Source organism: Hyla sarda, chromosome 4 (genome assembly GCF_029499605.1).
Source record: "Hyla sarda isolate aHylSar1 chromosome 4, aHylSar1.hap1, whole genome shotgun sequence".
Taxonomy (NCBI): domain Eukaryota; kingdom Metazoa; phylum Chordata; class Amphibia; order Anura; family Hylidae; genus Hyla; species Hyla sarda.
This window is the reverse complement of record NC_079192.1, coordinates 20626853-20647891: the sequence shown is the minus strand read 5'-3', so window position 1 is coordinate 20647891 and position 21039 is coordinate 20626853. Positions and strand designations below refer to the sequence as shown.

Sequence of the window (21039 nt, the reverse complement as noted above, 5' to 3'; positions counted from 1 at the left end):
ATCTCTTCCTTCAGGTTAAAATGGTAAGAAATATGTAAAGAGTTGTGTGATGGCCAAGTGGACAAGAAATCCAATGAGATCCCCCTTTCAAACTTCAAATCCTGTCCTCCGTAGAATATTTCATGGGAATTTTCCCAGAAATGTATCTCCAAAACTTTATACATATGAAAACTAAAAAATAACACTGTGTGTTTACCTGACAGCATATCCATTTCCTCCTTCATTCTCGGAAACCTCAGGTCTGACCTTTCAATAGGCAACTGTAACAGACAGTGACAAAGAGCCCAAACCAAAAGCTCAGTAGGCAATCAGAAACATAATCCAACAATCAATCCTAAAGCCCTAAACTGAAGGACCCAGTAGACATGGGAGACACTGCAGAAATCAGAGACATCGGAGAAATGCACCTTTCGAGAAAGCTGTGATGGCCGAGTGGTTACGGCGTTGGACTTGAAATCCAATGGAGTCTCCCCACATAGGTTCAAATCCTGTTCACAGCGCAAGGCTCTTTATTTTGAAAGATTAAACCTTGCAATTGAAAGTTCAAGCAAAAGAAGTTTTGAGAGCTAAGTAAAACAACACTCATTTTGCAATGGGGTTTTCCCGCACAGGTTCAAATTCTGTTTACAGCTGTGTATTTTATGCGCCGAGGGAGAGAAATCTGGTGAGAGCAAGATTGCCCGAACTCAATAGTGAGGGGATGTATAAGTAATGTAAAGAAAGCCTTTCACTTCCACCCTCTGGACCTGCCCTATCTCTTCCTTCAGGTTAAAATGGTAAGAAATATGTAAAGAGTTATGTGATGGCCATGTGGACAAGAAATCCAATGAGATCCCCCTTTCAAACTTCAAATCCTGTCCTCCGTAGAATATTTTATGGGAATTTTCCCAGAAATGTATCTCCTAAACTTTATGCTTATGAAACCTAAAAAATAACACTGTGTGTTTACCTGACAGCATATCCGTTTCCTCCTTCATTCTCGGAAACCTCAGGTCTGACCTTTCAATAGGCAACTGTAACAGACAGTGACAAAGAGCCCAAACCAAAAGCTCAGTAGGCAATCAGAAACATAATCTAACAATCAATCCTAAAGCCCTAAACTGAAGGACCCAGTAGACATGGGAGACACTGCAGAAATCAGAGACATCGGAGAAACGCAACTCCCGAGAAAGCTGTGATGGCCGAGTAGTTAAGGCGTTGGACTTGAAATCCAAAGGGGTCTCCCCGCATAGGTTCAAATCCTGTTCACAGCGCTAGGCTCTATATTTTGAAAGATTAAACCTTGCAATTGAAAGTTCAAGCAAAAGAAGTTTTGAGAGCTAAGTAAAACAACACTCATTATGCAATGGGGTTTTCCCGCACAGGTTCAAATTCTGTTTACAGCTGTGTATTTTATGCGCCGAGGGAGAGAAATCTGGTGAGAGCAAGATTGCCCGAACTCAATAGTGAGGGGATGTATAAGTAATGTAAAGAAAGCCTTTCACATCCACCCTCTGGACCTACCCTATCTCTTCCTTCAGGTTAAAATGGTAAGAAATATGTAAAGAGTTGTGTGATGGCCAAGTGGACAAGAAATCCAATGAGATCCCCCTTTCAAACTTCAAATCCTGTCCTCCGTAGAATATTTCATGGGAATTTTCCCAGAAATGTATCTCCTAAACTTTATACATATGAAAACTAAAAAATAACACTGTGTGTTTACCTGACAGCATATCCATTTCCTCCTTCATTCTCGGAAACCTCAGGTCTGACCTTTCAATAGGCAACTGTAACAGACAGTGACAAAGAGCCCAAACCAAAAGCTCAGTAGGCAATCAGAAACATAATCCAACAATCAATCCTAAAGCCCTAAACTGAAGGACCCAGTAGACATGGGAGACACTGCAGAAATCAGAGACATCGGAGAAATGCACCTTCCGAGAAAGCTGTGATGGCCGAGTGGTGAAGGCGATGGACTTGAAATCCAATGGGGTCTCCCCACATAGGTTCAAATCCTATTCACAGCGCTAGGCTCTATATTTTGAAAGATTAAACCTTGCAATTGAAAGTTCAAGCAAAAGAAGTTTTGAGAGCTAAGTAAAACAACACTCATTTTGCAATGGGGTTTTCCCGCACAGGTTCAAATTCTGTTTACAGCTGTGTATTTTATGCGCCGAGGGAGAGAAATCTGGTGAGAGCAAGATTGCCCGAACTCAATAGTGAGGGGATGTATAAGTAATGTAAAGAAAGCCTTTCACGTCCACCCTCTGGACCTACCCTATCTCTTCCTTCAGGTTAAAATGGTAAGAAATATGTTAAGAGTTGTGTGATGGCCAAGTGGACAAGAAATCCAATGAGATCCCCCTTTCAAACTTCAAATCCTGTCCTCCGTAGAATATTTCATGGGAATTTTCCCAGAAATGTATCTCCTAAACTTTATACATATGAAAACTAAAAAATAACACTGTGTGTTTACCTGACAGCATATCCATTTCCTCCTTCATTCTCGGAAACCTCAGGTCTGACCTTTCAATAGGCAACTGTAACAGACAGTGACAAAGAGCCCAAACCAAAAGCTCAGTAGGCAATCAGAAACATAATCCAACAATCAATCCTAAAGCCCTAAACTGAAGGACCCAGTAGACATGGAAGACACTGCAGAAATCAGAGACATCGGAGAAATGCAACATCCGAGAAAGCTGTGATGGCCGAGTGGTTAAGACGTTGGACTTAAAATCCAATGGAGTCTCCCCGCACAGTTTCAAATCCTGTTCACAGTGCTAGGCTCTATATTTTGAAATATTCAAAATTGCAATTGAAAGTTCAAGCAAAAGAAGTTTTGAGAGCTAAGTAAAACAACACTCATTATGCAATGTGGTTTTCCCGCACAGGTTCAAATTCTGTTTACAGCTGTGTATTTTATGCGCCGAGGGAGAGAAATCTGGTGAGAGCAAGATTGCCCGAACTCAATAGTGAGGGGATGTATAAGTAATGTAAAGAAAGCCTTTCACTTCCAACCTCTGGACCTGCCCTATCTCTTCCGTCACGTTAAAATGCTAAGAAATATATAAGGAGTTATGTGATGGCCAAGTGGACAAGAAATCCAATGAGATCTCCCTTTCAATAGGCAATAGGCAACTGTAACAGACAGTGACAAAGAGCCCAAACCAAAAGCTCAGTAGGCAATCAGAAACATAATCCAACAATCAATCCTAAAGCCCTAAACTGAAGGACCCAGTAGACATGGGAGACACTGCAGAAATCAAAGACATCAGAGAAATGCAACTTCCGAGAAAGCTGTGATGGCAGAGTGGTTAAGGCGTTGGACTTGAAATCTAATGGGGTCTCCCCGCGTAGGTTCAAATCCTGTTTACAGCGCTAGGCTCTTTATTTTGAAAGATTAAACCTTGCAATTGAAAGTTCAAGCAAAAGAAGTTTTGAGAGCTAAGTAAAACAACACTCATTTTGCAATGGGGTTTTCCCGCACAGGTTCAAATTCTGATTACAGCTGTGTATTTTATGCGCCGAGGGAGAGAAATCTGGTGAGAGCAAGATTGCCCGAACTCAATAGTGAGGGGATGTATAAGTAATGTAAAGAAAGCCTTTCACATCCACCCTCTGGACCTACCCTATCTCTTCCTTCAGGTTAAAATGGTAAGAAATATGTAAAGAGTTGCGTGATGGCCAAGTGGACAAGAAATCCAATGAGATCTCCCTTTCAAACTTCAAATCCTGTCCTCCGTAGAATATTTTATGGGAATTTTCCAAGAAATGTATCTCCTAAACTTTATGCTTATGAAACCTAAAAAATAACACTGTATGTTTACCTGACAGCATATCCGTTTCCTCCTTCATTCTCGGAATCCTCAGGTCTGACCTTTCAATAGGCAACTGTAACAGACAGTGACAAAGAGCCCAAACCAAAAGCTCAGTAGGCAATCAGAAACATAATCCAACAATCAATCCTAAAGCCCTAAACTGAAGGACCCAGTAGACATGGGAGACACTGCAGAAATCAGAGACATCGGAGAAATGCACCTTCCGAGAAAGCTGTGATGGCCGAGTGGTGAAGGCGATGGACTTGAAATCCAATGGGGTTTCCCAACATAGGTTCAAATCCTGTTCACAGCGCTAGGCTCCATATTTTGAAAGATTAAACCTTGCAATTGAAAGTTCAAGCAAAAGAAGTTTTGAGAGCTAAGTAAAACAACACTCATTTTGCAATGGGGTTTTCCCGCACAGGTTCAAATTCTGTTTACAGCTGTGTATTTTATGCGCCGAGGGAGAGAAATCTGGTGAGAGCAAGATTGCCCGAACTCAATAGTGAGGGGATGTATAAGTAATGTAAAGAAAGCCTTTCACTTCCAACCTCTGGACCTGCCCTATCTCTTCCGTCACGTTAAAATGCTAAGAAATATATAAGGAGTTATGTGATGGCCAAGTGGACAAGAAATCCAATGAGATCTCCCTTTCAAACTTCAAATCCTGTCCTCCGTAGAATATTTTATGGGAATTTTCCAAGAAATGTATCTCCTAAACTTTATGCTTATGAAACCTAAAAAATAACACTGTATGTTTACCTGACAGCATATCCGTTTCCTCCTTCATTCTCGGAATCCTCAGGTCTGACCTTTCAATAGGCAACTGTAACAGACAGTGACAAAGAGCCCAAACCAAAAGCTCAGTAGGCAATCAGAAACATAATCTAACAATCAATCCTAAAGCCCTAAACTGAAGGACCCAGTAGACATGGAAGACACTGCAGAAATCAGAGACATCAGAGAAATGCAACTTCCAAGAAAGCTGTGATGGCCGAGTGGTTAAGGCGTTGGACTTGAAATCCAATGGGTCTCCCCACATAGGTTCAAATCCTGTTCACAGCGCTAGGCTCTATATTTTGAAAGATTAAACCTTGCAATTGAAAGTTCAAGCAAAATAAGTTTTGAGAGCTAAGTAAAACAACACTCATTTTGCAATGGGGTTTTCCCGCACAGGTTCAAATCCTGTTTACAGCGGTGTATTTTATGCGCCGAGGGAGAGGAATCTGGTGAGAGCAAGATTACCTGAACTCAATAATGAGGGGATGTATAAGTAATGTAAAGAAAGCCTTTCACTTCGACCCTCTGGACCTGCCCTATCTCTTCCTTCAGGTTAAAATGCTAAGAAATATGTAAAGAGTTATGTGATGGCCAAGTGGACAAGAAATCCAATGAGATCCCCCTTTCAAACTTCAAATCCTGTCCTCCGTAGAATATTTTATGGGAATTTTCCAAGAAATGTATCTCCTAAACTTTATGCTTATGAAACCTAAAAAATAACACTGTATGTTTACCTGACAGCATATCCGTTTCCTCCTTCATTCTCGGAATCCTCAGGTCTGACCTTTCAATAGGCAACTGTAACAGACAGTGACAAAGAGCCCAAACCAAAAGCTCAGTAGGCAATCAGAAACATAATCTAACAATCAATCCTAAAGCCCTAAACTGAAGGACCCAGTAGACATGGAAGACACTGCAGAAATCAGAGACATCGGAGAAACACAAATTCCGAGAAAACTGTGATGGCCGAGTGGTTAAGGTGTTGGACTTGAAATCCGATGCGGTCTCCCCGCATAGGTTCAAATCTTGTTCACAGCGCTAGGCTCTATATTTTGAAAAATTAAACCTTGCAATTGAAAGTTCAAGCAAAAGAAGTTTTGAGAGCTAAGTAAAACAACACTCATTTTGCAATGGGGTTTCCCCGCACAGGTTCAAATTCTGTTTACAGCTGTGTATTTTATGCGCCGAGGGAGAGAAATCTGGTGAGAGCAAGATTGCCCGAACTCAATAGTGAGGGGATGTATAAGTAATGTAAAGAAAGCCTTTCACTTCCAACCTCTGGACCTGCCCTATCTCTTCCGTCACGTTAAAATGCTAAGAAATATGTAAAGAGTTATGTGATGACCAAGTGGACAAGAAATCCAATGAGATCTCCCTTTCAAACTTCAAATCCTGTCCTCCGTAGAATATTTTATGGGAATTTTCCAAGAAATGTATCTCCTAAACTTTATGCTTATGAAACCTAAAAAATAACACTGTATGTTTACCTGACAGCATATCCGTTTCCTCCTTCATTCTCGGAAACCTCAGGTCTGACCTTTCAATAGGCAACTGTAACAGACAGTGACAAAGAGCCCAAACCAAAAGCTCAGTAGGCAATCAGAAACATAATCTAACAATCAATCCTAAAGCCCTAAACTGAAGGACCCAGTAGACATGGAAGACACTGCAGAAATCAGAGACATCAGAGAAATACAACTTCCAAGAAAGCTGTGATGGCCGAGTGGTTAAGGCGTTGGACTTGAAATCCAATGGGGGTCTCCCCGCACAGTTTCAAATCCTGTTCACAGTGCTAGGCTCTATATTTTGAAATATTAAAAATTGCAATTGAAAGTTCAAGCAAAATAAGTTTTGAGAGCTAAGTAAAACAACACTCATTTTGCAATGGGGTTTTCCCGCACAGGTTCAAATCCTGTTTACAGCGGTGTATTTTATGCGCCGAGGGAGAGGAATCTGGTGAGAGCAAGATTGCCCGAACTCAATAGTGAGGGGATGTATAAGTAATGTAAAGAAAGCCTTTCACTTCCACCCTCTGGACCTACCCTATCTCTTCCTTCTGGTTAAAATGGTAAGAAATATGTAAAGAGTTATGTGATGACCAAGTGGACAAGAAATCCAATAAGATCCCCCTTTCAAACTTCAAATCCTGTCCTCCGTAGAATATTTCATGGGAATTATCCCAAAAATATATCTCCTAAACTTTATACATATGAAACCTAAAAAATAACACTGTATGTTTTCCTGACAGCATATCCGTTTCCTCCTTCATTCTCGGAAACCTCAGGTCTGACCTTTCAATAGGCAACTGTAACAGACAGTGACAAAGAGCCCAAACCAAAAGCTCAGTAGGCAATCAGAAACAAAATCCAACAATCAATCCTAAAGCCCTAAACTGAAGGACCCAGTAGACATGGGAGACACTGCAGAAATCAGAGACATCAGAGAAATGCAACTTCAGAGAAAGCTGTGATGGCCGAGTGGTTAAGGCGTTGGATTTGAAATCCGATGGGGTCTCCCGCGTAGGTTCAAATCCTGTTCACAGCGCTAGGCTCTATATTTTGAAAGATTAAACCTTGCAATTGAAAGTTCAAGCAAAAGAAGTTTTGAGAGCTAAGTAAAACAACACTCATTTTGCAATGGGGTTTTCCCGCACAGGTTCAAATTCTGATTACAGCTGTGTATTTTATGCGCCGAGGGAGAGAAATCTGGTGAGAGCAAGATTGCCCGAACTCAATAGTGAGGGGATGTATAAGTAATGTAAAGAAAGCCTTTCACATCCACCCTCTGGACCTACCCTATCTCTTCCTTCAGGTTAAAATGGTAAGAAATATGTAAAGAGTTGCGTGATGGCCAAGTGGACAAGCAATCCAATGAGATCCCGCTTTCAAACTTCAAATCCTGTCCTCCGTAGAATATTTCATGGGAATTTTCCCAGAAATGTATCTCCTAAACTTTATACATATGAAAACTAAAAAATAACACTGTGTGTTTACCTGACAGCATATCCATTTCCTCCTTCATTCTCGGAAACCTCAGGTCTGACCTTTCAATAGACAACTGTAACAGACAGTGACAAAGAGCCCAAACCAAAAGCTCAGTAGGCAATCAGAAACATAATCCAACAATAAATCCTAAAGCCCTAAACTGAAGGACCCAGTAGACATGGGAGACACTGCAGAAATCAGAGACATCGGAGAAATGAACCTTCCTAGAAAGCTGTGATGGCCGAGTGGTTAAGGCGGTGGACTTGAAATCCAATGGGGTCTCCCCACATAGGTTCAAATCCTGTTCACAGCGCTAGGCTCTATATTTTGAAAGATTAAACCTTGCAATTGAAATTTCAAGCAAAAGAAGTTTTGAGAGCTAAGTAAAACAACACTCATTTTGCAATGGGGTTTTCCCGCACAGGTTCAAATTCTGTTTACAGCTGTGTATTTTATGCGCCGAGGGAGAGAAATCTGGTGAGAGCAAGATTGCCCGAACTCAATAGTGAGGGGATGTATAAGTAATGTAAAGAAAGCCTTTCACTTCAACCCTCTGGACCTACCCTATCTCTTCCTTCTGGTTAAAATGGTAAGAAATATGTAAAGAGTTATGTGATGACCAAGTGGACAAGAAATCCAATAAGATCCCCCTTTCAAACTTCAAATCCTGTCCTCCGTAGAATGTCGGAGAATCCTGTCCTGCAGAAATCAGAGACATCGGAGAAATGAACCTTCCGAGAAAGCTGTGATGGCAGAGTGGTTAAGGCGTTGGACTTGAAATCCAATGGGGTCTCCCCACATAGGTTCAAATCCTATTCACAGCGCTAAGCTCTATATTTTGAAAGATTAAACCTTGCAATTGAAATTTCAAGCAAAAGAAGTTTTGAGAGCTAAGTAAAACAACACTCATTTTGCAATGGGGTTTTCCCGCACAGGTTCAAATTCTGTTTACAGCTGTGTATTTTATGCGCCGAGGGAGAGAAATCTGGTGAGAGCAAGATTGCCCGAACTCAATAGTGAGGGGATGTATAAGTAATGTAAAGAAAGCCTTTCACTTCCAACCTCTGGACCTGCCCTATCTCTTTCGTCAGGTTAAAATGCTAAGAAATATGTAAGGAGTTATGTGATGGCCAAGTGGACAAGAAATCCAATGAGATCTCCCTTTCAAACTTCAAATCCTGTCCTCCGTAGAATATTTTATGGGAATTTTCCAAGAAATGTATCTCCTAAACTTTATGCTTATGAAACCTAAAAAATAACACTGTATGTTTACCTGACAGCATATCCGTTTCCTCCTTCATTCTCGGAATCCTCAGGTCTGACCTTTCAATAGGCAACTGTAACAGACAGTGACAAAGAGACCAAACCAAAAGCTCAGTAGGCAATCAGAAACATAATCTAACAATCAATCCTAAAGCCCTAAACTGAAGGACCCAGTAGACATGGAAGACACTGCAGAAATCAGAGACATCAGAGAAATACAACTTCCAAGAAAGCTGTGATGGCCGAGTGGTTAAGGCGTTGGACTTGAAATCCAATGGGGTCTCCCCACATAGGTTCAAATCCTGTTCACCAGCGCTAGGCTCTATATTTTGAAGATTAAACCTTGCAATTGAAAGTTCAAGCAAAAGAAGTTTTGAGAGCTAAGTAAAACAACACTCATTTTGCAATGGGGTTTCCCCGCACAGGTTCAAATTCTGTTTACAGCTGTGTATTTTATGCGCCGAGGGAGAGAAATCTGGTGAGAGCAAGATTGCCCGAACTCAATAGTGAGGGGATGTATAAGTAATGTAAAGAAAGCCTTTCACATCCACCCTCTGGACCTACCCTATCTCTTCCTTCTGGTTAAAATGGTAAGAAATATGTAAAGAGTTATGTGATGACCAAGTGGACAAGAAATCCAATAAGATCCCCCTTTCAAACTTCAAATCCTATCCTCCGTAGAATATTTCATGGGAATTATCCCAAAAATATATCTCCTAAACTTTATACATATGAAACCTAAAAAATAACACTGTATGTTTTCCTGACAGCATATCCGTTTCCTCCTTCATTCTCGGAAACCTCAGGTCTGACCTTTCAATAGGCAACTGTAACAGACAGTGACAAAGAGCCCAAACCAAAAGCTCAGTAGGCAATCAGAAACAAAATCCAACAATCAATCCTAAAGCCCTAAACTGAAGGACCCAGTAGACATGGGAGACACTGCAGAAATCAGAGACATCAGAGAAATGCAACTTCAGAGAAAGCTGTGATGGCCGAGTGGTTAAGGCGTTGGACTTGAAATTCAATGGGTTCTCTCCGCATAGGTTCAAATCCTGTTCACAGCGATAGGTTCTATATTTTGAAAGATTAAACCTTGCAATTGAAAGATCAAGCAAAAGAAGTTTTGAGAGCTAAGTAAAACAACACTCATTTTGCAATGGGGTTTTCCCGCACAGGTTCAAATTATGTTTACAGCTGTGTATTTTATGCGCCGAGGGAGAGAAATCTGGTGAGAGCAAGATTGCCCGAACTCAATAGTGAGGGGATGTATAAGTAATGTAAAGAAAGCCTTTCACTTCCAACCTCTGGACCTGCCCTATCTCTTCCGTCACGTTAAAATGCTAAGAAATATGTAAGGAGTTATGTGATGGCCAAGTGGACAAGAAATCCAATGAGATCTCCCTTTCAAACTTCAAATCCTGTCCTCCGTAGAATATTTTATGGGAATTTTCCAAGAAATGTATCTCCTAAACATTATGCTTATGAAACCTAAAAAATAACACTGTATGTTTACCTGACAGCATATCCGTTTCCTCCTTCATTCTCGGAATCCTCAGGTCTGACCTTTCAATAGGCAACTGTAACAGACAGTGACAAAGAGCCCAAACCAAAAGCTCAGTAGGCAATCAGAAACATAATCTAACAATCAATCCTAAAGCCCTAAACTGAAGGACCCAGTAGACATGGAAGACACTGCAGAAATCAGAGACATCAGAGAAATGCAACTTCCAATAAAGCTGTGATGGCCGAGTGGTTAAGGCGTTGGACTTGAAATCCAATGGGGTCTCCCCACATAGGTTCAAATCCTGTTCACAGCGCTAGGCTCTATATTTTGAAAGATTAAACCTTGCAATTGAAAGTTCAAGCAAAAGAAGTTTTGAGAGCTAAGTAAAACAACACTCATTTTGCAATGGGGTTTCCCCGCACAGGTTCAAATTCTGTTTACAGCTGTGTATTTTATGCGCCGAGGGAGAGAAATCTGGTGAGAGCAAGATTGCCCGAACTCAATAGTGAGGGGATGTATAAGTAATGTAAAGAAAGCCTTTCACATCCACCCTCTGTACCTACCCTATCTCTTCCTTCTGGTTAAAATGGTAAGAAATATGTAAAGAGTTATGTGATGACCAAGTGGACAAGAAATCCAATAAGATCCCCCTTTCAAACTTCAAATCCTATCCTCCGTAGAATATTTCATGGGAATTATCCCAAAATATATCTCCTAAACTTTATACATATGAAACCTAAAAAATAACACTGTATGTTTTCCTGACAGCATATCCGTTTCCTCCTTCATTCTCGGAAACCTCAGGTCTGACCTTTCAATAGGCAACTGTAACAGACAGTGACAAAGAGCCCAAACCAAAAGCTCAGTAGGCAATCAGAAACAAAATCCAACAATCAATCCTAAAGCCCTAAACTGAAGGACCCAGTAGACATGGGAGACACTGCAGAAATCAGAGACATCAGAGAAATGCAACTTCAGAGAAAGCTGTGATGGCCGAGTGGTTAAAGGCGTTGGACTTGAAATTCAATGGGTTCTCTCCGCATAGGTTCAAATCCTGTTCACAGCGATAGGTTCTATATTTTGAAAGATTAAACCTTGCAATTGAAAGATCAAGCAAAAGAAGTTTTGAGAGCTAAGTAAAACAACACTCATTTTGCAATGGGGTTTTCCCGCACAGGTTCAAATTCTGTTTACAGCTGTGTATTTTATGCGCCGAGGGAGAGAAATCTGGTGAGAGCAAGATTGCCCGAACTCAATAGTGAGGGGATGTATAAGTAATGTAAAGAAAGCCTTTCACTTCCAACCTCTGGACCTGCCCTATCTCTTCCGTCACGTTAAAATGCTAAGAAATATGTAAGGAGTTATGTGATGGCCAAGTGGACAAGAAATCCAATGAGATCTCCCTTTCAAACTTCAAATCCTGTCCTCCGTAGAATATTTTATGGGAATTTTCCAAGAAATGTATCTCCTAAACATTATGCTTATGAAACCTAAAAAATAACACTGTATGTTTACCTGACAGCATATCCGTTTCCTCCTTCATTCTCGGAATCCTCAGGTCTGACCTTTCAATAGGCAACTGTAACAGACAGTGACAAAGAGCCCAAACCAAAAGCTCAGTAGGCAATCAGAAACATAATCTAACAATCAATCCTAAAGCCCTAAACTGAAGGACCCAGTAGACATGGAAGACACTGCAGAAATCAGAGACATCAGAGAAATGCAACTTCCAATAAAGCTGTGATGGCCGAGTGGTTAAGGCGTTGGACTTGAAATCCAATGGGGTCTCCCCACATAGGTTAAAATCCTGTTCACAGCGCTAGGCTCTATATTTTGAAAGATTAAACCTTGCAATTGAAAGTTCAAGCAAAAGAAGTTTTGAGAGCTAAGTAAAACAACACTCATTTTGCAATGGGGTTTCCCCGCACAGGTTCAAATTCTGTTTACAGCTGTGTATTTTATGCGCCGAGGGAGAGAAATCTGGTGAGAGCAAGATTGCCCGAACTCAATAGTGAGGGGATGTATAAGTAATGTAAAGAAAGCCTTTCACATCCACCCTCTGGACCTACCCTATCTCTTCCTTCAGGTTAAAATGGTAAGAAATATGTAAAGAGTTGTGTGATGGCCAAGTGGACAAGAAATCCAATGAGATCCCCCTTTCAAACTTCAAATCCTGTCCTCCGTAGAATATTTCATGGGAATTTTCCCAGAAATGTATCTCCAAAACTTTATACATATGAAAACTAAAAAATAACACTGTGTGTTTACCTGACAGCATATCCATTTCCTCCTTCATTCTCGGAAACCTCAGGTCTGACCTTTCAATAGGCAACTGTAACAGACAGTGACAAAGAGCCCAAACCAAAAGCTCAGTAGGCAATCAGAAACATAATCCAACAATCAATCCTAAAGCCCTAAACTGAAGGACCCAGTAGACATGGGAGACACTGCAGAAATCAGAGACATCGGAGAAATGCACCTTTCGAGAAAGCTGTGATGGCCGAGTGGTTACGGCGTTGGACTTGAAATCCAATGGAGTCTCCCCACATAGGTTCAAATCCTGTTCACAGCGCAAGGCTCTTTATTTTGAAAGATTAAACCTTGCAATTGAAAGTTCAAGCAAAAGAAGTTTTGAGAGCTAAGTAAAACAACACTCATTTTGCAATGGGGTTTTCCCGCACAGGTTCAAATTCTGTTTACAGCTGTGTATTTTATGCGCCGAGGGAGAGAAATCTGGTGAGAGCAAGATTGCCCGAACTCAATAGTGAGGGGATGTATAAGTAATGTAAAGAAAGCCTTTCACTTCCACCCTCTGGACCTGCCCTATCTCTTCCTTCAGGTTAAAATGGTAAGAAATATGTAAAGAGTTATGTGATGGCCATGTGGACAAGAAATCCAATGAGATCCCCCTTTCAAACTTCAAATCCTGTCCTCCGTAGAATATTTTATGGGAATTTTCCCAGAAATGTATCTCCTAAACTTTATGCTTATGAAACCTAAAAAATAACACTGTGTGTTTACCTGACAGCATATCCGTTTCCTCCTTCATTCTCGGAAACCTCAGGTCTGACCTTTCAATAGGCAACTGTAACAGACAGTGACAAAGAGCCCAAACCAAAAGCTCAGTAGGCAATCAGAAACATAATCTAACAATCAATCCTAAAGCCCTAAACTGAAGGACCCAGTAGACATGGGAGACACTGCAGAAATCAGAGACATCGGAGAAACGCAACTCCCGAGAAAGCTGTGATGGCCGAGTAGTTAAGGCGTTGGACTTGAAATCCAAAGGGGTCTCCCCGCATAGGTTCAAATCCTGTTCACAGCGCTAGGCTCTATATTTTGAAAGATTAAACCTTGCAATTGAAAGTTCAAGCAAAAGAAGTTTTGAGAGCTAAGTAAAACAACACTCATTATGCAATGGGGTTTTCCCGCACAGGTTCAAATTCTGTTTACAGCTGTGTATTTTATGCGCCGAGGGAGAGAAATCTGGTGAGAGCAAGATTGCCCGAACTCAATAGTGAGGGGATGTATAAGTAATGTAAAGAAAGCCTTTCACATCCACCCTCTGGACCTACCCTATCTCTTCCTTCAGGTTAAAATGGTAAGAAATATGTAAAGAGTTGTGTGATGGCCAAGTGGACAAGAAATCCAATGAGATCCCCCTTTCAAACTTCAAATCCTGTCCTCCGTAGAATATTTCATGGGAATTTTCCCAGAAATGTATCTCCTAAACTTTATACATATGAAAACTAAAAAATAACACTGTGTGTTTACCTGACAGCATATCCATTTCCTCCTTCATTCTCGGAAACCTCAGGTCTGACCTTTCAATAGGCAACTGTAACAGACAGTGACAAAGAGCCCAAACCAAAAGCTCAGTAGGCAATCAGAAACATAATCCAACAATCAATCCTAAAGCCCTAAACTGAAGGACCCAGTAGACATGGGAGACACTGCAGAAATCAGAGACATCGGAGAAATGCACCTTCCGAGAAAGCTGTGATGGCCGAGTGGTGAAGGCGATGGACTTGAAATCCAATGGGGTCTCCCCACATAGGTTCAAATCCTATTCACAGCGCTAGGCTCTATATTTTGAAAGATTAAACCTTGCAATTGAAAGTTCAAGCAAAAGAAGTTTTGAGAGCTAAGTAAAACAACACTCATTTTGCAATGGGGTTTTCCCGCACAGGTTCAAATTCTGTTTACAGCTGTGTATTTTATGCGCCGAGGGAGAGAAATCTGGTGAGAGCAAGATTGCCCGAACTCAATAGTGAGGGGATGTATAAGTAATGTAAAGAAAGCCTTTCACGTCCACCCTCTGGACCTACCCTATCTCTTCCTTCAGGTTAAAATGGTAAGAAATATGTTAAGAGTTGTGTGATGGCCAAGTGGACAAGAAATCCAATGAGATCCCCCTTTCAAACTTCAAATCCTGTCCTCCGTAGAATATTTCATGGGAATTTTCCCAGAAATGTATCTCCTAAACTTTATACATATGAAAACTAAAAAATAACACTGTGTGTTTACCTGACAGCATATCCATTTCCTCCTTCATTCTCGGAAACCTCAGGTCTGACCTTTCAATAGGCAACTGTAACAGACAGTGACAAAGAGCCCAAACCAAAAGCTCAGTAGGCAATCAGAAACATAATCCAACAATCAATCCTAAAGCCCTAAACTGAAGGACCCAGTAGACATGGAAGACACTGCAGAAATCAGAGACATCGGAGAAATGCAACATCCGAGAAAGCTGTGATGGCCGAGTGGTTAAGACGTTGGACTTAAAATCCAATGGAGTCTCCCCGCACAGTTTCAAATCCTGTTCACAGTGCTAGGCTCTATATTTTGAAATATTCAAAATTGCAATTGAAAGTTCAAGCAAAAGAAGTTTTGAGAGCTAAGTAAAACAACACTCATTATGCAATGTGGTTTTCCCGCACAGGTTCAAATTCTGTTTACAGCTGTGTATTTTATGCGCCGAGGGAGAGAAATCTGGTGAGAGCAAGATTGCCCGAACTCAATAGTGAGGGGATGTATAAGTAATGTAAAGAAAGCCTTTCACTTCCAACCTCTGGACCTGCCCTATCTCTTCCGTCACGTTAAAATGCTAAGAAATATATAAGGAGTTATGTGATGGCCAAGTGGACAAGAAATCCAATGAGATCTCCCTTTCAATAGGCAATAGGCAACTGTAACAGACAGTGACAAAGAGCCCAAACCAAAAGCTCAGTAGGCAATCAGAAACATAATCCAACAATCAATCCTAAAGCCCTAAACTGAAGGACCCAGTAGACATGGGAGACACTGCAGAAATCAAAGACATCAGAGAAATGCAACTTCCGAGAAAGCTGTGATGGCAGAGTGGTTAAGGCGTTGGACTTGAAATCTAATGGGGTCTCCCCGCGTAGGTTCAAATCCTGTTTACAGCGCTAGGCTCTTTATTTTGAAAGATTAAACCTTGCAATTGAAAGTTCAAGCAAAAGAAGTTTTGAGAGCTAAGTAAAACAACACTCATTTTGCAATGGGGTTTTCCCGCACAGGTTCAAATTCTGATTACAGCTGTGTATTTTATGCGCCGAGGGAGAGAAATCTGGTGAGAGCAAGATTGCCCGAACTCAATAGTGAGGGGATGTATAAGTAATGTAAAGAAAGCCTTTCACATCCACCCTCTGGACCTACCCTATCTCTTCCTTCAGGTTAAAATGGTAAGAAATATGTAAAGAGTTGCGTGATGGCCAAGTGGACAAGAAATCCAATGAGATCTCCCTTTCAAACTTCAAATCCTGTCCTCCGTAGAATATTTTATGGGAATTTTCCAAGAAATGTATCTCCTAAACTTTATGCTTATGAAACCTAAAAAATAACACTGTATGTTTACCTGACAGCATATCCGTTTCCTCCTTCATTCTCGGAATCCTCAGGTCTGACCTTTCAATAGGCAACTGTAACAGACAGTGACAAAGAGCCCAAACCAAAAGCTCAGTAGGCAATCAGAAACATAATCCAACAATCAATCCTAAAGCCCTAAACTGAAGGACCCAGTAGACATGGGAGACACTGCAGAAATCAGAGACATCGGAGAAATGCACCTTCCGAGAAAGCTGTGATGGCCGAGTGGTGAAGGCGATGGACTTGAAATCCAATGGGGTTTCCCAACATAGGTTCAAATCCTGTTCACAGCGCTAGGCTCCATATTTTGAAAGATTAAACCTTGCAATTGAAAGTTCAAGCAAAAGAAGTTTTGAGAGCTAAGTAAAACAACACTCATTTTGCAATGGGGTTTTCCCGCACAGGTTCAAATTCTGTTTACAGCTGTGTATTTTATGCGCCGAGGGAGAGAAATCTGGTGAGAGCAAGATTGCCCGAACTCAATAGTGAGGGGATGTATAAGTAATGTAAAGAAAGCCTTTCACTTCCAACCTCTGGACCTGCCCTATCTCTTCCGTCACGTTAAAATGCTAAGAAATATATAAGGAGTTATGTGATGGCCAAGTGGACAAGAAATCCAATGAGATCTCCCTTTCAAACTTCAAATCCTGTCCTCCGTAGAATATTTTATGGGAATTTTCCAAGAAATGTATCTCCTAAACTTTATGCTTATGAAACCTAAAAAATAACACTGTATGTTTACCTGACAGCATATCCGTTTCCTCCTTCATTCTCGGAATCCTCAGGTCTGACCTTTCAATAGGCAACTGTAACAGACAGTGACAAAGAGCCCAAACCAAAAGCTCAGTAGGCAATCAGAAACATAATCTAACAATCAATCCTAAAGCCCTAAACTGAAGGACCCAGTAGACATGGAAGACACTGCAGAAATCAGAGACATCAGAGAAATGCAACTTCCAATAAAGCTGTGATGGCCGAGTGGTTAAGGCGTTGGACTTGAAATCCAATGGGGTCTCCCCACATAGGTTAAAATCCTGTTCACAGCGCTAGGCTCTATATTTTGAAAGATTAAACCTTGCAATTGAAAGTTCAAGCAAAAGAAGTTTTGAGAGCTAAGTAAAACAACACTCATTTTGCAATGGGGTTTCCCCGCACAGGTTCAAATTCTGTTTACAGCTGTGTATTTTATGCGCCGAGGGAGAGAAATCTGGTGAGAGCAAGATTGCCCGAACTCAATAGTGAGGGGATGTATAAGTAATGTAAAGAAAGCCTTTCACATCCACCCTCTGGACCTACCCTATCTCTTCCTTCAGGTTAAAATGGTAAGAAATATGTAAAGAGTTGTGTGATGGCCAAGTGGACAAGAAATCCAATGAGATCCCCCTTTCAAACTTCAAATCCTGTCCTCCGTAGAATATTTCATGGGAATTTTCCCAGAAATGTATCTCCAAAACTTTATACATATGAAAACTAAAAAATAACACTGTGTGTTTACCTGACAGCATATCCATTTCCTCCTTCATTCTCGGAAACCTCAGGTCTGACCTTTCAATAGGCAACTGTAACAGACAGTGACAAAGAGCCCAAACCAAAAGCTCAGTAGGCAATCAGAAACATAATCCAACAATCAATCCTAAAGCCCTAAACTGAAGGACCCAGTAGACATGGGAGACACTGCAGAAATCAGAGACATCGGAGAAATGCACCTTTCGAGAAAGCTGTGATGGCCGAGTGGTTACGGCGTTGGACTTGAAATCCAATGGAGTCTCCCCACATAGGTTCAAATCCTGTTCACAGCGCAAGGCTCTTTATTTTGAAAGATTAAACCTTGCAATTGAAAGTTCAAGCAAAAGAAGTTTTGAGAGCTAAGTAAAACAACACTCATTTTGCAATGGGGTTTTCCCGCACAGGTTCAAATTCTGTTTACAGCTGTGTATTTTATGCGCCGAGGGAGAGAAATCTGGTGAGAGCAAGATTGCCCGAACTCAATAGTGAGGGGATGTATAAGTAATGTAAAGAAAGCCTTTCACTTCCACCCTCTGGACCTGCCCTATCTCTTCCTTCAGGTTAAAATGGTAAGAAATATGTAAAGAGTTATGTGATGGCCATGTGGACAAGAAATCCAATGAGATCCCCCTTTCAAACTTCAAATCCTGTCCTCCGTAGAATATTTTATGGGAATTTTCCCAGAAATGTATCTCCTAAACTTTATGCTTATGAAACCTAAAAAATAACACTGTGTGTTTACCTGACAGCATATCCGTTTCCTCCTTCATTCTCGGAAACCTCAGGTCTGACCTTTCAATAGGCAACTGTAACAGACAGTGACAAAGAGCCCAAACCAAAAGCTCAGTAGGCAATCAGAAACATAATCTAACAATCAATCCTAAAGCCCTAAACTGAAGGACCCAGTAGACATGGGAGACACTGCAGAAATCAGAGACATCGGAGAAACGCAACTCCCGAGAAAGCTGTGATGGCCGAGTAGTTAAGGCGTTGGACTTGAAATCCAAAGGGGTCTCCCCGCATAGGTTCAAATCCTGTTCACAGCGCTAGGCTCTATATTTTGAAAGATTAAACCTTGCAATTGAAAGTTCAAGCAAAAGAAGTTTTGAGAGCTAAGTAAAACAACACTCATTATGCAATGGGGTTTTCCCGCACAGGTTCAAATTCTGTTTACAGCTGTGTATTTTATGCGCCGAGGGAGAGAAATCTGGTGAGAGCAAGATTGCCCGAACTCAATAGTGAGGGGATGTATAAGTAATGTAAAGAAAGCCTTTCACATCCACCCTCTGGACCTACCCTATCTCTTCCTTCAGGTTAAAATGGTAAGAAATATGTAAAGAGTTGTGTGATGGCCAAGTGGACAAGAAATCCAATGAGATCCCCCTTTCAAACTTCAAATCCTGTCCTCCGTAGAATATTTCATGGGAATTTTCCCAGAAATGTATCTCCTAAACTTTATACATATGAAAACTAAAAAATAACACTGTGTGTTTACCTGACAGCATATCCATTTCCTCCTTCATTCTCGGAAACCTCAGGTCTGACCTTTCAATAGGCAACTGTAACAGACAGTGACAAAGAGCCCAAACCAAAAGCTCAGTAGGCAATCAGAAACATAATCCAACAATCAATCCTAAAGCCCTAAACTGAAGGACCCAGTAGACATGGGAGACACTGCAGAAATCAGAGACATCGGAGAAATGCACCTTCCGAGAAAGCTGTGATGGCCGAGTGGTGAAGGCGATGGACTTGAAATCCAATGGGGTCTCCCCACATAGGTTCAAATCCTATTCACAGCGCTAGGCTCTATATTTTGAAAGATTAAACCTTGCAATTGAAAGTTCAAGCAAAAGAAGTTTTGAGAGCTAAGTAAAACAACACTCATTTTGCAATGGGGTTTTCCCGCACAGGTTCAAATTCTGTTTACAGCTGTGTATTTTATGCGCCGAGGGAGAGAAATCTGGTGAGAGCAAGATTGCCCGAACTCAATAGTGAGGGGATGTATAAGTAATGTAAAGAAAGCCTTTCACGTCCACCCTCTGGACCTACCCTATCTCTTCCTTCAGGTTAAAATGGTAAGAAATATGTTAAGAGTTGTGTGATGGCCAAGTGGACAAGAAATCCAATGAGATCCCCCTTTCAAACTTCAAATCCTGTCCTCCGTAGAATATTTCATGGGAATTTTCCCAGAAATGTATCTCCTAAACTTTATACATATGAAAACTAAAAAATAACACTGTGTGTTTACCTGACAGCATATCCATTTCCTCCTTCATTCTCGGAAACCTCAGGTCTGACCTTTCAATAGGCAACTGTAACAGACAGTGACAAAGAGCCCAAACCAAAAGCTCAGTAGGCAATCAGAAACATAATCCAACAATCAATCCTAAAGCCCTAAACTGAAGGACCCAGTAGACATGGAAGACACTGCAGAAATCAGAGACATCGGAGAAATGCAACATCCGAGAAAGCTGTGATGGCCGAGTGGTTAAGACGTTGGACTTAAAATCCAATGGAGTCTCCCCGCACAGTTTCAAATCCTGTTCACAGTGCTAGGCTCTATATTTTGAAATATTCAAAATTGCAATTGAAAGTTCAAGCAAAAGAAGTTTTGAGAGCTAAGTAAAACAACACTCATTATGCAATGTGGTTTTCCCGCACAGGTTCAAATTCTGTTTACAGCTGTGTATTTTATGCGCCGAGGGAGAGAAATCTGGTGAGAGCAAGATTGCCCGAACTCAATAGTGAGGGGATGTATAAGTAATGTAAAGAAAGCCTTTCACTTCCAACCTCTGGACCTGCCCTATCTCTTCCGTCACGTTAAAATGCTAAGAAATATATAAGGAGTTATGTGATGGCCAAGTGGACAAGAAATCCAATGAGATCTCCCTTTCAATAGGCAATAGGCAACTGTAACAGACAGTGACAAAGAGCCCAAACCAAAAGCTCAGTAGGCAATCAGAAACATAATCCAACAATCAATCCTAAAGCCCTAAACTGAAGGACCCAGTAGACATGGGAGACACTGCAGAAATCAAAGACATCAGAGAAATGCAACTTCCGAGAAAGCTGTGATGGCAGAGTGGTTAAGGCGTTGGACTTGAAATCTAATGGGGTCTCCCCGCGTAGGTTCAAATCCTGTTTACAGCGCTAGGCTCTTTATTTTGAAAGATTAAACCTTGCAATTGAAAGTTCAAGCAAAAGAAGTTTTGAGAGCTAAGTAAAACAACACTCATTTTGCAATGGGGTTTTCCCGCACAGGTTCAAATTCTGATTACAGCTGTGTATTTTATGCGCCGAGGGAGAGAAATCT

General features: G+C 41.1%; 29 non-coding genes across 29 annotated transcripts; all 29 read left to right on the top strand.

Annotated features, from left to right (window-relative positions):
* Positions 1-418: 418 nt before the first annotated feature.
* Positions 419-500, top strand: TRNAS-UGA (transfer RNA serine (anticodon UGA)). The gene has a single exon. It is a non-coding gene; the product is annotated as a tRNA-Ser (tRNA).
* A 671-nt stretch (positions 501-1171) lies between these two features.
* On the top strand, positions 1172-1253 carry TRNAS-UGA (transfer RNA serine (anticodon UGA)). Its single transcript has one exon. It is a non-coding gene; the product is annotated as a tRNA-Ser (tRNA).
* A 671-nt stretch (positions 1254-1924) lies between these two features.
* Positions 1925-2006, top strand: TRNAS-UGA (transfer RNA serine (anticodon UGA)). The gene has a single exon. It is a non-coding gene; the product is annotated as a tRNA-Ser (tRNA).
* Positions 2007-2677: 671 nt separating this feature from the next.
* TRNAL-UAA (transfer RNA leucine (anticodon UAA)) lies at positions 2678-2759 on the top strand. The gene has a single exon. It is a non-coding gene; the product is annotated as a tRNA-Leu (tRNA).
* A 516-nt stretch (positions 2760-3275) lies between these two features.
* Positions 3276-3357, top strand: TRNAS-UGA (transfer RNA serine (anticodon UGA)). The gene has a single exon. It is a non-coding gene; the product is annotated as a tRNA-Ser (tRNA).
* A 671-nt stretch (positions 3358-4028) lies between these two features.
* TRNAS-UGA (transfer RNA serine (anticodon UGA)) lies at positions 4029-4110 on the top strand. The gene has a single exon. It is a non-coding gene; the product is annotated as a tRNA-Ser (tRNA).
* Positions 4111-4781: 671 nt separating this feature from the next.
* TRNAS-UGA (transfer RNA serine (anticodon UGA)) lies at positions 4782-4862 on the top strand. The gene has a single exon. It is a non-coding gene; the product is annotated as a tRNA-Ser (tRNA).
* A 671-nt stretch (positions 4863-5533) lies between these two features.
* TRNAS-UGA (transfer RNA serine (anticodon UGA)) lies at positions 5534-5615 on the top strand. The gene has a single exon. It is a non-coding gene; the product is annotated as a tRNA-Ser (tRNA).
* Positions 5616-6286: 671 nt separating this feature from the next.
* On the top strand, positions 6287-6369 carry TRNAS-UGA (transfer RNA serine (anticodon UGA)). The gene has a single exon. It is a non-coding gene; the product is annotated as a tRNA-Ser (tRNA).
* A 671-nt stretch (positions 6370-7040) lies between these two features.
* TRNAS-UGA (transfer RNA serine (anticodon UGA)) lies at positions 7041-7121 on the top strand. The gene has a single exon. It is a non-coding gene; the product is annotated as a tRNA-Ser (tRNA).
* A 671-nt stretch (positions 7122-7792) lies between these two features.
* Positions 7793-7874, top strand: TRNAS-UGA (transfer RNA serine (anticodon UGA)). The gene has a single exon. It is a non-coding gene; the product is annotated as a tRNA-Ser (tRNA).
* A 429-nt stretch (positions 7875-8303) lies between these two features.
* Positions 8304-8385, top strand: TRNAS-UGA (transfer RNA serine (anticodon UGA)). The gene has a single exon. It is a non-coding gene; the product is annotated as a tRNA-Ser (tRNA).
* Positions 8386-9056: 671 nt separating this feature from the next.
* TRNAS-UGA (transfer RNA serine (anticodon UGA)) lies at positions 9057-9139 on the top strand. The gene has a single exon. It is a non-coding gene; the product is annotated as a tRNA-Ser (tRNA).
* Positions 9140-9809: 670 nt separating this feature from the next.
* Positions 9810-9891, top strand: TRNAS-UGA (transfer RNA serine (anticodon UGA)). Its single transcript has one exon. It is a non-coding gene; the product is annotated as a tRNA-Ser (tRNA).
* Positions 9892-10562: 671 nt separating this feature from the next.
* On the top strand, positions 10563-10644 carry TRNAS-UGA (transfer RNA serine (anticodon UGA)). Its single transcript has one exon. It is a non-coding gene; the product is annotated as a tRNA-Ser (tRNA).
* A 670-nt stretch (positions 10645-11314) lies between these two features.
* On the top strand, positions 11315-11397 carry TRNAS-UGA (transfer RNA serine (anticodon UGA)). Its single transcript has one exon. It is a non-coding gene; the product is annotated as a tRNA-Ser (tRNA).
* Positions 11398-12068: 671 nt separating this feature from the next.
* Positions 12069-12150, top strand: TRNAS-UGA (transfer RNA serine (anticodon UGA)). The gene has a single exon. It is a non-coding gene; the product is annotated as a tRNA-Ser (tRNA).
* A 671-nt stretch (positions 12151-12821) lies between these two features.
* Positions 12822-12903, top strand: TRNAS-UGA (transfer RNA serine (anticodon UGA)). Its single transcript has one exon. It is a non-coding gene; the product is annotated as a tRNA-Ser (tRNA).
* Positions 12904-13574: 671 nt separating this feature from the next.
* TRNAS-UGA (transfer RNA serine (anticodon UGA)) lies at positions 13575-13656 on the top strand. The gene has a single exon. It is a non-coding gene; the product is annotated as a tRNA-Ser (tRNA).
* Positions 13657-14327: 671 nt separating this feature from the next.
* TRNAS-UGA (transfer RNA serine (anticodon UGA)) lies at positions 14328-14409 on the top strand. The gene has a single exon. It is a non-coding gene; the product is annotated as a tRNA-Ser (tRNA).
* A 671-nt stretch (positions 14410-15080) lies between these two features.
* Positions 15081-15162, top strand: TRNAL-UAA (transfer RNA leucine (anticodon UAA)). Its single transcript has one exon. It is a non-coding gene; the product is annotated as a tRNA-Leu (tRNA).
* A 516-nt stretch (positions 15163-15678) lies between these two features.
* TRNAS-UGA (transfer RNA serine (anticodon UGA)) lies at positions 15679-15760 on the top strand. Its single transcript has one exon. It is a non-coding gene; the product is annotated as a tRNA-Ser (tRNA).
* A 671-nt stretch (positions 15761-16431) lies between these two features.
* Positions 16432-16513, top strand: TRNAS-UGA (transfer RNA serine (anticodon UGA)). The gene has a single exon. It is a non-coding gene; the product is annotated as a tRNA-Ser (tRNA).
* Positions 16514-17184: 671 nt separating this feature from the next.
* TRNAS-UGA (transfer RNA serine (anticodon UGA)) lies at positions 17185-17266 on the top strand. Its single transcript has one exon. It is a non-coding gene; the product is annotated as a tRNA-Ser (tRNA).
* A 671-nt stretch (positions 17267-17937) lies between these two features.
* Positions 17938-18019, top strand: TRNAS-UGA (transfer RNA serine (anticodon UGA)). The gene has a single exon. It is a non-coding gene; the product is annotated as a tRNA-Ser (tRNA).
* Positions 18020-18690: 671 nt separating this feature from the next.
* Positions 18691-18772, top strand: TRNAS-UGA (transfer RNA serine (anticodon UGA)). Its single transcript has one exon. It is a non-coding gene; the product is annotated as a tRNA-Ser (tRNA).
* Positions 18773-19443: 671 nt separating this feature from the next.
* On the top strand, positions 19444-19525 carry TRNAS-UGA (transfer RNA serine (anticodon UGA)). Its single transcript has one exon. It is a non-coding gene; the product is annotated as a tRNA-Ser (tRNA).
* Positions 19526-20196: 671 nt separating this feature from the next.
* On the top strand, positions 20197-20278 carry TRNAL-UAA (transfer RNA leucine (anticodon UAA)). Its single transcript has one exon. It is a non-coding gene; the product is annotated as a tRNA-Leu (tRNA).
* A 516-nt stretch (positions 20279-20794) lies between these two features.
* On the top strand, positions 20795-20876 carry TRNAS-UGA (transfer RNA serine (anticodon UGA)). Its single transcript has one exon. It is a non-coding gene; the product is annotated as a tRNA-Ser (tRNA).
* The last annotated feature ends 163 nt before the right edge of the window (positions 20877-21039 follow it).